The sequence below is a fragment of the Adiantum capillus-veneris genome, chromosome 18, assembly GCF_014529385.1.
Source record: "Adiantum capillus-veneris isolate H3 chromosome 18, ASM1452938v2, whole genome shotgun sequence".
Lineage (NCBI taxonomy): Eukaryota > Viridiplantae > Streptophyta > Polypodiopsida > Polypodiales > Pteridaceae > Adiantum > Adiantum capillus-veneris.
This window is the reverse complement of record NC_140948.1, coordinates 108,941,974-108,957,493: the sequence shown is the minus strand read 5'-3', so window position 1 is coordinate 108,957,493 and position 15,520 is coordinate 108,941,974.

Sequence of the window (15,520 nt, the reverse complement as noted above, 5' to 3'; positions counted from 1 at the left end):
AAGGACATTCTGTCCTGTAATGCCATTTTGCGGCGAGCAGATTTCATATGTCATCATTTAATCAAATGCTTTGATCCAAAAACAAGAGTTTAGAGTCAAAAAATTATGCAGTCAAGGCTAATGCACTTATATATATATATATATATATTCTCTACTTACATAGTGCAAGGACACTTTAAAGAGAAGAAAACTCTAAAGGTATCAAGGTGCACTCAATCGTCTCTATTTATATCGACACAAAAAGGCTTTTGACTTTCCACTTAAGATGTACTCACCTTGCACTAATGCACTTAAGATGTTTGGACAGGCTTTTTAATTTTCCGAGATCGGGGAGACCTAATGGACCATAGAGGTATTATGCAAAACAAATCTCAACAAAGAAAAAAATCCAGATCTCAATGAGCCACTTATAGCCCAAACATCGGTATAACCTTAGCATTAAGAACCCAAAACTATGATAGATTGAATTCCAAAAAGCCACTAATAACCCAATAAAGGCAACATGGTTATGTTTTTCAAGTATGTCTAAGATCAAAGCATGATATCTTACGGCACAACCCTTTGCTGGCAACCACGGGGCATTCAAAATCCTATATGCTAGATTCTGATGCTAAAAAATGACCTCATAAGTGTTTGATGTCGAAGGTATGACGCCAAATAATATGTCATCCATCTCAATTAGTGCTCTAATATGAATGGATGTTAAAGAGGTCCAAGATTTTCCTTGACACAATACAACTGAAGCTCCTTCCAAGCAATCACATTTAACTTATTCTTGTTTGTAGCAATGGTGCTAAATTAACCTGGCACGGACAATCCATCTTGATCTAGAGGGTATGCATAAAGGATGATTGGGCCTAATAGGAAAGTCCCTTTACTTTTCTAGTTTAAACGTAGGTAATTGATGACAAATGGCAACATGACATGGAGATGAATTAAATAATCACTAAAAAGCTAACCACACATACAATTTGACCTTACATAGAATTTTCAATTTTATTAGGGGATTAATCTACCTTTAAATTCCTTCTCTTTAGGCGTAAACCAAAATGAATTAAAATATGCCATGAACGATTTCGTCAAAGTAGCTTCTTTTAACCAACACTCAAGGAAGGAGAGAGAGAGAGAGAGAGAGAGAGAGCTCCTCACTTGCTAATCGTGGATGCATTAAGGGCTATCTTTGTCAAGAATTTTGTGTCATTTTAGTCCTTTTCCATGGGCTTGTGAGTCCCCTTTGAGCAAGGAGTCTTTGTCTCAAGGAGGCAGATTAGCTAGCTGAAATTGAGCACTACAATCCTCAAAGAAAGCTCTATCATAAGACCACCTGACTTTTAGCAAGGAGAAAGGGGATTGTTTTGGGGGACTCCACTTTCCAAAATATCTATAGCACGTGCATTGAAAAGATACTTTCAACCCCTCTACACGCACACTGTACTATGAATTAAAAGACCACTTTTCTTTCATAAATTTGTAACTTTTTTCACTATCATTTTTAACCATCCCTATTTTCCATGTTATTCTGTTAACTCTTTGAAATACAAAAGCCCCCTAGTTAAACTTACATGCTACACTTTTATATTTTGAGGTGGGACACCCTTCAAAATTGCAAGGTTTCTAATCTTGTGTACATCCACTCAGACCCCAAAAACTTAAGATGTTAGAGACCTTTGATCTACTTAATTTATGCAAGCCTTACGGTAACACACCATCAAAGCATGAGACAAAAGTAATCCTCCAAAGACTCTTCCCTTTATATTTGGGCCATAAATGCTCTTCAAAAAAGAAAAAAAAAGTAAGCTTGTATTACTCCATGCATAGGAGCAAAGAGGTTGTTTAATGGAGCTTATCATTAAGCACCCATACAAAAGATAACAAGAAGTATAAATAGAATCCTAAATCAAGGTGCTCTACAGAAGTTTTGTAAGATGAGCCATACAAGTGGAACATAATGCCATGTGATATGACCTTGTGCCAAGTAAAAGAAGTTGTGGTATAAGACCGTCACCACTTAAAAAATCAATATGTTCTTTGCTACCATGGAAATGCGTTATAGATGTATCCTATCAAAGAATCTAGTACTTACTTTAGATTCGACTGAATTTATCTTATGAAAGGAGAGAGTTTTTCTTTAAGAGAATTTGTTACCATGGAAACACGTTATAGATGCATCCTATCAAAGAATCTAGTACTTATTTACATTCAACAAAATTTATCTTATAAAAGGAGAGAGTTTTTCTTTAAGAGAATTCATTACCATGGAAATGCATTATAGATGTATCCAATTAAATAATCCAATACTTACTTTAGATTCATCGGAATTTATCTTATACAAGGAGAGAGTTTTCCCTTAAGAGAATTATTTAGAGGGGACTAGAGGTTGTATTGGATTGATTTCATTGCACATTTATTCATTAAAACATTAAACCATGCACATAATTCAATGCGATTACCACAATAAACAGTTGATGTTGATCGGATTTGTTTGGAGCTGGTTCCCCTTCCGAAAGGTCTTTATATTATAATTCTCTCTCAAAGAGAGCTCTGATTACGACACAAGTTATGCTCTTGTGGAGCTTTCCTCAAACCAAGAAGGTGGTATACTTCAAGATTCCATGGTGTAACCTTTCTTTCCAAGCCCTAAACACCCCAACGACAAGAAATAACTAAGGGGTAAGAGGTAGATGAGGGTGAAATAAGTATTTTTCAAGCAAGAGAAACAATTTGTATATGCTTACTCCATGATCAAGCTCTTAGTATAGCTTAGTATAATAGAGTAGTAGAAGATGATGATGAAGAAGAAGATGCTTCACTTGATTGGATTTTTATCCATAGCCAAGCTCTTGAGCATAGAGTCCGTCTCTAGAGCTCCATAGAGAGAGAGCTCCACACACACACACACACACACACACACACACACACACACACACACACACACACACACACACAGAGAGAGAGAGAGAGAGAGAGAGAGAGAGAGAGAGAGAGAGAGAGAGAGAGAGAGTTTATTGGCCACTCTTGGTACTTGAGAGTGTGGGAATGAGGAGGAGAGAGAGAGAGAGAAAAATTTAATGAGCCCTTCCTTTTTGTCTCATGCAAACTTGCTAATAGTCTTCAAATGTAATGCTTCCAACGTGGTCCAATGAGAAATGAACACTAAAAAATGCAACTCAAGCATGCTCAAAATCTTGTCCTCACTTGCTCAACTTGAAAAACTCGCCCCCCCTTTTTGTTGGACTTGTCTTGGCAAGTGTACACAACACCACACACTCACACACACTTGCTAACTTCACCTAAAGCAAGTATGAGCTACTTTGGACATGAGGAGGACTAAAGTCAACATTCTAAAGAATAAACTTATTAAAAACCATAAACTTACACCTTAATTTGACTAGCTTGGGTGCAAGACTTTTGCTCAATCGTTTGGAGGCTTTATGAAGCTTCCTTGGGCTAAAACCTACTTGCTAATTTAGGACCTGCTAAATTAGGACAAATCTTGGTAAAAGTAAAACTCATCCTTGGGATTTAATGCTTCACCTTTGTGAAAAACCTTAGCACAATGCTTTGGAGGTGCTACAAAGCTGGTCTCAAAACTTGCTAAAGTTAGACCAACTAAATAAAGACTATTTGTGCAAGTTAATTATTTACCATAAGGATTTTGAGACTTCACACTTGGACTCTAAAGATTTATTTTAGTTACTTGAACTTAGCACAACTGCTTTCTACTTTTAGACTCCTATAATTGGTTTAGGTGATCGCCTTTGTCCTATACCTTTGATCAAGGCTGCTTGGGATAGATTCATCCTTCCTTGACCAATTGAGATAACTAATTAACAATTATCCTTGCTCTTTTATGGACCTCTCCTTTTGGTCCCAAAACTTTTATCGAGCTAGTCCATAAGCACTTAAAATCAACTTCACTTGTTCTCTTTTATTTTTCCAGAACTTAAATGGACAAATTAAGATGGAGAATACTTCTATTATGATAGAAATTAATTTCCATGACACCACCTGTCCCTTGGAAAAATAAAGCCATGGCTAGAATTTTACTTTGGCTAGAGGATGGGTGGAAGCATGGTAAGGTGGAATACTCTCTGAGGAAAATAGCTAAGCCCCTATGCTTTTCTCTAATATTGAGTTAGGTAGTGGGAAGCCATATAGATTTTGAATAAGTAAAGAGCAACTCCCTCTTACAAAAAATAATCATTGCCCACATGGTGGCCATGTCAGATCACTCGTTGGAAATTGGATGCTTGTCCTGCATGCATGCAAAGTGCCACTTTCTTCACAGTCAGTCATCTTTGTAGTGTGCACGAAGGCCCTTCCAATTCTCTAACATACAAGTAGAGCAGATGTAGGTATCTTCCCCTAGCCCCCAACTTTTTTTTTTCTCTCTCTCTCTCTCTCTCTCACACACACACACACACACACACACACACACACACACACACACACACACACACACACACACACACACACACACACACACACACACACACACACACACACACACACACACACACCGAGAGGTACTATTACTTTGACTAGTAAACAGCAGGCCCAAGTGCGACCCGCGCTTGCCTATGGCACCTTATGGGATCTTTTACTAACCTTGCTTGCACCTCAAGTTTTTTTTAGGCTATCATAGGATTGTACCCTTCATAGGGCGCTTGGACTATGTGATACCACCCCATATGGGGCACCTGGCTTACATTTTTGTTTTTTGTGACACCTACTTGACTTGATGGAGGGGGTACTTACTCTGTAAATGCATCATGCCGGTTTCTTTCCCCCTCTCTACCTCACAACTATGTTGCACTCTCTCTCGCTCTGTACCTGCACGCTTTCTGATGATTCCCCCCTCTCTCCCACCCTTTCCCCTATGGAAGTTACCATGGCGGGTGCCATTTCTAGCCATGAGCCTTGAGAACCGAGCATCAGGATGAACCGAATGTGAAGGGATCCACCCTGTTGGCCTTACTCATTACATCCTCTAGAGGTTGATCACTATGTAAATGAGGTGAAGTTGACTCTATTCCCCTCACTTAGCCTCGTCTTTGCTATGTGTATATGTGAAAGGGAGAATTGAGGGAAGTTTGGCACCTGTTTACTTTTTGGCTATGGATTTGGTGGAAAAAGATGGTGTTTCTAAGGTTCGTACATTGCCGAGACTACCTCTGTCTTTTCAAGTTTTACAACTTTCGTTATTTTTGTTTCCCTGCGTTGGGTCGGTGAAAGAATGTTTTGAGGATTTGGGTATATAGAGCAGTTTAATAAAAGAAAACAACATTAAAAGATTTGGGTATTCTTTGGGACTTTGACTGGGGATTTCTAGCTTGGAGGGCGCGTGTTACAGTTTTTTTGGAGGGGTTCTCTTTTTTGCATACTAGTCATTGATGTTGTTACTCTGCATATGGTCTTCTTCATAAGGGTCATGGTTTTTGCATACTGTTGTTGGCTTTGTCATTTTTTATGGATACAAAATAAATGGAGCTGTTTGATTGTAGCACCCGCTAGTTGTTTTTGGCTCAATAAGGTGGTTACTGACCCTGCATAGTGGTATGTATACTATGGAAACCTTTAACTGTTTGCTGTAGGTGATAAGAAGGAATTTTTTAATGGCCGTTTAGGGTGCTGCATGATTCTTTGTATACACTACACCCATCATGATTTTTTGCAGGCGAATAATGTTGTGATATGGCTTTATTTTTAAAAAAAAGAATGATGTCGTCGTTACCTTGACTGGTTGCAAGGTAGCATTGAAGGTAGGACCACCATGCCATTAAAAAGGAGTCTTTCCTTGGTTTTTTCTGTTATGTATAGTATTTGGCAATGTGATACGAGAAAAAGTAAGAAATAGATAGTAGAATGTCACCTCATCCATTTTATCTGTTTTTTTGCTTCAATTAAACTAGGATAGGAAAAATTAGGGCCACACTGGTTCATTTAAAATTTGATAAAAAAACTGGGGACTAAATTAGGAACTATGACATTTGGATGGGTGGCCTTCCGATCAGAATGATATGTATTTAATAACTATTTAAGTTTTTGTTTAAAAAATATCGGGTAAATAATAACCCTATCTATATAAAAAAAACATACTTGGATCTTAAAGGAGTGATGATCTTTTTGATCTCAAGTTACACAATGAACAAAAAATAAAACAAAACACCTTACGTCTTGCATAACTAGATTTCATGATTACTTTGGACAATAGTTAAAGTTAGAAAGGTGGTAAGATGGACTATAGAGTTCGTTGACACCTATAAAACACATTCAAGGCTAACACATTTGTTGTCATGTTTGAATGGATGAAGGTGAGGACTCTATCCTCTCTTGGAATTTTTTTGGCTTGGATGTTGTCCGTCCTTGATATACCATACTCTTACCACTTTATGGAACAGATAACACTAATCAGCTGTTGTACTTATACACTAGAATGAGACCTCATTCTTATAGCACAAAAATAATTCTAAGACTGAGTTATTTTTGTGCTACCCTTGGTCACTTGTCTAAAGCCAACTTTTCTAAAGCCAACTGTCTTTTGAAATTGGACGTTCATTGTGTTTATTTTATTAAAATAAAATAGCTACACACACATCCTACACACAAGGCTTTCCTAGTTTTTTGGGAAAACCAAGATGCTAGCTTTAGAGATTTTTTAAAATTATGGGGCTAAGTTGGACCCACTGTTTATAACTTCTATTTAGGTAGGCTGGTGCTAGGTGATCCCTCTTAGACTATAAGTCCGGATACCTGCTCACGGCTATCATAGTCTTTTCACTTTTTCGATTTAATGTTTGTAGGTTTATCCAAGGTTACTAATCTTGATTTTATACGATCTTTCAAGATCACTCACATTATAAATTGACTGCTCACATGAGAGTTATCTAGGACCCGAAAAAGCATGCAAAAAATTTAGAACATATAAGAATATACTTAAAGGACCACCCCCCAAAAAAATCCCTTGCCCTTAGAACTAGACCCTTTCTTGCCCGGAAAGCCAAAAGCATTGTAACTTCTTATCGTAAGTAGTCTCTTTCTAACTTGGCACATAGTTTGTTACAAGACCTTGCTCTTTCTCAAGGCTTGGAATTAACTTTTGAACCTCTTTCTGTGGCAACTTCCCTCGTCTTGAGATGTATTAGCAGCTTGGAAGCATCACAACTTATTTATGAATTGGTTTTGGCTTCGGATAAAAAGCCTTCTATCTTACACATGCTTTCTTTTAATGATCGGGTCAAGATCTTGGCCACTTTAGACAAGACAATAAGGATGTTGTAGCTATGATTTTTCAATATATTGCTCAATTTCCTATACTCTGTTTACAATACAACCAGGAGGTAGCAAAATTCTCTTCATCGGGGGTAGAGTTATCTAACTTTCTTAAAAAGCTATGCGGCCTTAACCCAAATTTTATTAGTACCCCTACTACTCCTGCTATCCCTCAATCTGGTGGCATCTTTTGTAGGGATAGTGCTACTTTGGAAGACATGAAGGAATTTCAAAACAACTTTTGCTCCCTCAGTGACTCCAACCTATTAGAGATGGTACCCAAATTGTCTAAAGATTTTTACATGTTAGACAAATCAAGGTGGAGTGCTTTGGTGTGAACCATCAGCTTTGGGTCCTCCCCAACAAAGCCTTTCTAGCACCTATCCTTAGCAAAACTTGGATATATCTGGCCAACGTCCCTGTTTCCATTGTGGAGGATTGTAGACTCAAAGTTATGAAAGGAGGCTAGTTCTTGGATAAAGGGGAACTCATTAAGGCCCCTTCAGCCTTAGCTTTGTTGACCATTCTAAATGTTCATCTATTGAAGGGTTATATATTTGTACGAAGGGTAACATGGAGTTTACTAAGAGCAACCTAGACTTCTATACTGAATCTATTTGGAATGTTTTCAGGCCTTATCTTAAACGTGCCTGCAAATTTCTCGACCATAAAGATTCTTGTGATTCTAGTATCATGTGGTTTGACCATGATATTTGGTATATTCTCAATCGCTTGGATCAGTTCTTTTCTAGAGAATCCCGTGGACTTTCATCTATCCCTTATCTACTCTTGGTTCGGGGGACATGCCAAGCAATTGTTTATTGTGCAAATTACTTTTAACATATTTTGTGGGCTGATGCTAGATATTCTTAAAGGACTCAAATCTGATGAGCTTGGCACATATCTCACTACTTACACCAAGTACAAAGGTGTCAAAATCATTACTGGGTTACTCAAGCCATGTATTAAGGATGAGGATTCCCCCTCACTAAAAAGACCTAACTCTTTAACCACCCCCAATAATTCTTCAACTTATTCTCTAACACCTAATGCTTCCTCTAGCTGTAATAGGGGAAAGTCTTGCAATTTACTAGAGGAAGAGGTAGAAATACTCCCATCCAACACCTCCTTGACTTGTAATCATCGTCACTTTGTAGGTATTTTTTGGCCCATGTGGAAGGACGTGTCTCTCAAAAAAGACCTCTACATCGGATGTTATCTATGTACAGTGTCTCTAACAGAATGAAATTTTAAATTGGTTTGCACCCAAAAAGATATTCTATGAGTGTTTTGTATTACTTTTTGGAAACCATAAAATGTTGGATAATGTATTAATTGTCTGGACATATCATCAACCTATCAATAATTTAGTCCACAACAATGTTTTTTTACGTTATAGTACTATTCCAAATTGTGCTTGTAATAAGTATAGGACTTTTTGTAAAGATTTTGGTGATTTAGGCAAGAATGTTTGCACTTGTGATCTTAATGTTATTATTGACACCACGGTCCAGAAAATCTTGGCGAAAGGACTGAAGGACATCCTAGTTTTCAAAAGAACCAATACCTTGTTAGGAAATAGGATGTAACTAAATAGATAGTAGAGTAGCTTATTTAATGGAGAGAGAAAAAATTTCACATACGAGAGAGAGAGAGAGAGAGAGAGAGAGAGAGAGAGAGAGAGAGAGAGAGAGAGAGAGAGAGAGAGAGAGAGAGATACATAAATCACCCAATGTGGGCTATATCCACGGGAAAGCTACCACTCAATGGCTTTAGTACTTCAAACAAAAAGTAGGTCACAAAGGGATCATACCCCTGATAGAGCTCCTACCTTGCTTCACCCTCTCACCACCTCACATCCACCTTGGTGCATCAACTTCACAATACAAAATGTGTGTTGAACAGGTCTCCTTTTATGGGCCAAAAGAGCTACCCGCTCTCATGAAAGTCAACCATGTGTAGCCGCCCTTGTGTAGACAAGTCCAAGATGTTTGGACTCTCCAATGCACCCATGTGTGGCCGCCCTTGAGAAGACAAGTCTGTGTTGAATTCGGCCACTTCCACTGGCCACTGGCCATTGACTTTTGTCCATCGGCCATCGGCCATTGACCAGGCCATTGACCAATCGACCGACCGACCGTTCTTTGACCACTTTTCGACCGCCGTCTGGCCATAATATTCCGGCTGAAAAGGAATATTTGGACGAAGCCAGTCTCGAGCAAGCTCGAGGCTGGCTGTGGAAATTTTGTTTTTTCGACGAGTGATTTTTGTTCACGCACGATGTCTTCTCCTCATAACGGGGGCCTTACATGTGTGCATTTTTAATACTGAAAATTACAATGGTAAATCAGGTTCCATACTTAACAATCTCCCACTTGGAGACTGATCTCCACACCAAACCTGTGACTGCTTTCCATATTGGCTTCTTATCCTTGAATGCCGATTGAAGATGAGCAAAAGCTCAACTTCTCCTTGTTGATTACTTTTGTAAATATGTCTGTAGGATTTTCACTTGTGTGCACCTTTTCTAGATTTAGCTATCCCTCTTCCAAAAGAGTACGTATAATGTGATATCTCACCTCAATGTGCTTTGTCCTTGAGTGAAAGGTTGAATTCTTTGCAAGATGAATGGCACTTTGACTGTCACTGTACAAGACACAATTGTCTTGTATCCAAGCTCCTCCAAGAATCTATGAAGCCACATAATCTCTTTGCTTGCTTCCATCATTGCTAAATATTCTACTTCAGTGGTAGAAAGTGGACCACTTTTTGCATCTTTGAAGACCAGCTTACTATTGTGACTCCAATTTTGAAGCGTATCCAGTAGTTCTCCTTCAAGTGTCTTTGTCACTTGCCATATTTGCATCAACATACCCTTGCAAGAATATGTTAGTGCCTCCAAAATACAAAGCATTTGTAGTTGTTCCCTTTAGATACCTAAGTATCAACTTCACAACTTGTCAATTCTCTTTACCTAGATTATCCATGAACCTACTCACAACTCCCACTGCATGTGCAATATCTGACCTTGTCTAGACCATAGCATACATTAGAGAACCTACCACTGTAGCATATGGAGCTTTAGACATACATGCTATCTCCTCTTGTGTCCTTGGACACATATCCTTGGTTAGTTTAAAGTGACTAGCCAAAGGAGTAGAAACATATTTTGCATCTTGCATTGCAAACCTTTCTAGTACCTTCTGATGTAATCCTCTTGAGATAGCTTTAGCGTATTCTTTGTCTTGTCCCTTAATATCTTCATACCAAGTATCCTCTTTGTAGCACCTAAATCTTTCATTGAAAAATATTTAGAAAGATCCTCTTTTAGGTCTTTGATGTCTTGCATGTTAGCACTAACAATCAACATATCATCAACATACAACATTAGGATGATGAACTTTCCATCTCCGAAATTCTGTGTAAACGCAATGATTTGAGTTGCATCTTTTGAATCCGTGATCCAACATTCATCGATCGAACTTCAAGTACCACTGTCTTGATGATTGCTTTAAACCATAAAAGCTCTTCTTTGATCTGCAAACCATTTCCTCCTTGCCTTTTACTTCATATCCCTTTGGTTGAAGCATGCAAATTTCCTCCTCTAAGTCACCATGAGTAAATGCTGTATTTACATCCATTTGCCCAAGATTTAAATCATGAGCAACCACAAGGCTTAAGACAAGACTAATTGAGTTCATTTTTACAACTTGAGAAAATATTTCATTGAAGTAAACACCTTTCTTTTGAGAAAACCCTTTTACCACAAGACTGGACTTCTACCTTTTCTTGAAACCTTCTTCCTTTAATTTATACAACCATTTTTTATGTAGTGTCTGCTTACCTTTACGCAAATCAACCAACTCCCATGTTTGGTTGCGATGTAATAAGTCCATCTCCACTTTCATGCTCTTCATCTATTCTTCTTTGGATTTGTGTTGCATAACTTCTTTGTATGATCCCGGATCTCCCGAATCTGAGACCAAGAGATGGTTGAACAAAGGAACAAACCTTTCTTGAGGTCTACTTGATCTTGTGGATCTTCTTGGAATAGGTTGAGGCTCTTCATTTGGTTGACATTGTTGCATGTTGTCACCGTTTTCACTCCTTGAGTCTTCACCGTCCTCAAGCTCCATGTACTCATCACATGTTTCTTTTGTTTATTTTCTTTCCAAATAATCTTTGTACATATTTTGTTCATTGAAAATTACATCCCTACTTCTAAAGATTTTACCATCTTTAGGAGTCCATAGGCAATACCCAAAGTCAGCTTCTCCATAGCCAATGAAGAAACACTTTTTACACTTTGAATCTAGATTTAACCTTAGGATTCTACCTATGTGCATGAAACACCCAAACACTCTGAGAAATGCATAATTCACCGGTTTACCTGTCCATGTCTCGTCTGGAACTCCCCCATCCAATGTCGTTGAGGGTGATTGGTTGATTAAGTATACAGACGTACTTACTGCTTCCGTCCAAAGCTGAAAAGGTAGGCCTGCATGTAGCCGCATGCTTCGTGCTCGCTCCATGATTTTCTTGTTCATCATTTCCAACATTCCATTTTGTTGACGTGTCCTTGGGTTGTCCTTTGCCTCCAAATACCATTGCTGGCACAAAATCTTTCAAAAGATTGGCTAAAATATTTGCCTCCATTGTTGGATATGAGGCATTTAACCTTAGTACCTACTTCATTCTCTGCAAAGTCTTTCCAACTTTTAAATATGGAAAACACGTTGGATTTATTCTTCATTATATAAACCCATTTTTTCCTCGTTGCATCGTCTATGAATGTTACATAGTACAACGAGCCACCAAGGGATGGTGTTCTTGCAGGACCACAAACATCAGAATGAACCAATTCATGTTTTTTTCCCCCTCATTTCTTGCTTTTTGAAATTTTACCCTCTTTTGTTTTCCATAAATACAACCTTCACAGAACTCTAAGCCTACTTCTTTCAAACCGGTAGAAGCTTCTTCAATTGAAGGATTTGCATTCCTTTGGAACTCATATACCCAAGCCGGTGGTGCCACACCGCACTATCGATTCTGCAACTATTACACAAGTTGAAGATTGCGTGCTGACAGTACACAAGTAAAGTGTACCAACATTTTCTCCTTTGGAAACCATCAAAGATCCCTTTGATATCTTCCATCACTTGTTTCCAAATACAACGTTGTGACCTTTATTGTCTAATTGTTCTATAAAGATTAAATTTTTGAGAAGAGAAGGAACATGCCTAACATCTTTAAATTTTCATTCATTTCCATTAGCAGATTTGACACAAACTATACCTTTGCCAACAATTTCACAAGCTTCATCATCTCCCAAGTATACATACCCAAAACTACCTTTGGTGTAATCTTGGAAATGTTGCTTGTGCGGTGTCGCATGGAATGAAACCTCAAAATCTACTATCTAGGAATTAAACACTGAGAGAATTAGAGCATCTTGCTCTACTTTACCTACAAATCCATCTTCTTCTTAGACCAGCAATCCTTCTTGACATGGCCCTTCTTGCCGTAGTTCCAACATTCAAGAACTGAATTTGTGCGTGACTTGCTTCGCCTTGAGCGATTACGCCCTTTTTGGTTTTTGAACCTCTCCTTAGGTCTTCCTCTTGTTTCCATTGATAGTACAACACTCCATGTTCACTTGTGCTTCTCCTTTGTATTTCCTTGCTTAGGAGAACACCCACAACATCATCAAACTTAAGAGTATTTGTGCCAGAGATAGAGTTACTTACATCAATCACAGGGCTATCTCAACTATCCGATAGAGATGATAGTATAAGGAGAGCTCGCACTTTGTCATTGAAATTGGTTTTCACCAATGGAAGTTGACTTATGTTGGTGTTAAAGTCATTTAAATGTTCTCCAACTAAACCATTCTCTACCATCTTTAGATTGAACAAGCACTTCATGAGAAATACATTATTGGATGTGAATGGTCTCTCATAGAGGTTGTCAATTAAATTCATTAAGTCCTCATGGTCTTCATCTCCAAAATGTTAAAGGCCACCATTGACGCCAAGCTTAGTCTGATTTTTCCTAATGCCTTTTAATCAAGGACAATCCATTCGTCATCCACCATTGTTGTGGGCTTCTTCGCAAGACCGCCTAGTGGCAAATAAAGGTCCTTCTAGTAGAGATAGTCTTCAATCTGCATCTTCCAATGCTGGTAGTTTTTTCCCGTTGAACTTCACGATCTTGAGATTCCCTGTCTCCTCCATTATTCCCACTTAATTCAAGGAATCCTTTCCTTGAGATACTTTAGCTACGAGTAAACCTTGGTCTGATACTAGTTGTTAGGAAATAGGATGTAGCTAAATAGATAGTAGAGTAGCTTACTTAATGGAGAAAATTGTCACACACGAGAGATTAGAGAGAGAGAGAGAGAGAGAGAGAGAGAGAGAGAGAGAGAGAGAGAGAGAGAGAGAGCACATGATATACGTGGTTTGCCCAATGTGGGCTACATCCACGAAAAAGCAGCCACTCAATGGATTTAGTACTTCAAACAAGAAGTAGGTTATAAAGGGATTATACCGTTAATAGAGCTCCCACCTTGTTTCACTCTCACCACCTCACACCCACCTTGTTGCAATCAACTTCACAATACAAAATGTGTGTAGAAAAGGCCTCTTTTTATAGGCCAAAAGAGTTGCCCTCTCTCATGAGAGGAAACCGTGTGTAATTGCGCTTGTGTAGACAAGTCCAAGTTGGACTCTCCAATGCACCCATGTGTGATCGCCCTTGAGAAGACAAGTCTATCTTGAATTTGGCCACCGGCCATTGCTACTGGCCACCAACCAATCGACCAACTGACCGGTCATTTTTCGACCACTTTTTGATCGTCGTCCGGCCATAATATTTCGACAAAAAAGGAATTTTCAACGAAAAAGCTCCAGACTATCATGGAAATTTTGGTTTTCCGACGAGTGATTTTCCTTCATGCACGATGGCTTCTCCTCATAACGGGGGCTTTACATATGTGCGCTTTTAATATTGAAAATTATAAGGGGTAAATCAGGCTCAATACTTAACATACCTTATTCTATTAGCTTTACTTAGCTGCTTAATTGACCTTGTTAGTTCTCTTTGACTCAAGAAGACAGTCCTAGTGGACTTAAAAAAGTTGGTTCAAGAATGTTTTATCAAAAAATCTACAATTGGTTGTCTACAAATAGCACGGGGATCACACCGAACCTCTTGAAATTCCAAAAGCTTGCACATAATTGGTTTGTTGTAGGCCTTGATAAAAGCACCAATATCCCTGCTCTTGTTTGCAAAAATCTTTCTTGGAAAGTAGCTCACTCTCGCCTTTTTGGTGGGGAATTTACTATGCCTTTCTGATGGGATAGGGCATCAGTTTTTTTGAGGGGTTCTCTTTTTTGTATACTGGTTATTGATGTTGTTACTGTGCTTATGGTCTTCTTCATAAGGGTCATGGTTTTTACATATTGTTATTGGCTTCGTCATTTTTTATGGATACAAAAAAAATGGGGTTGTTTGATCGTAGCCCTTGCTATTTGTTTCTGGCTCAATAAGGTGGTCATTGACCTTGCATAGCACTATGTATACTATGGAAACCTTTAACCGTTTGCTGTAGGTGATAAGAAGGAATTTTTTAATGACCGTTTAAGGTGTTTCACGATTCTTTGTATACACTACGTCCAATATGATTGTTTGCACGCAAATAAGGTTGTGGTATGGATTTAGTTTTTGTAAAAAAAATGAGTGATGTTGTTGTTACCTGGAGTGGTTGTGAGGTAGCACATTGAAGGTAGGTCCAAGAGGCCATCAAAAAGAATTCTTTCCTTGGTTTTTTGTTATGTACAGTATTTGGTGATTCCACTACAAAGGTTGTGTGTACTTGTGACGCGGTTAGCGACAGAAATACATTGGGTTTTTATACCCCGACGTCGCTAAGATCGTCGCTAACAGCGTCGATACAAGAACGTCGCTATGAGCGTCGCTATGGACATCGCTATATAGCGAGGCATATAGTGACGACCATAGCGAGGCTTACAGGACACCTATAGCAACGTTCATAGCGATCCTGTAGAGCCTTATATACCGACGCTTATAGCGACGCTCAAGAGTAAAATTTATTGGTGATTGGGCATTGACCCATCAACCATATTGAATGTTTCAATAATAGAGTAAACCTAAATGAATCCAAGATAAGCCCAGATTCACCTTTGAAATAAAGTGCAAGCTTAGATAGACCCAAAGTAGTCACCCACAA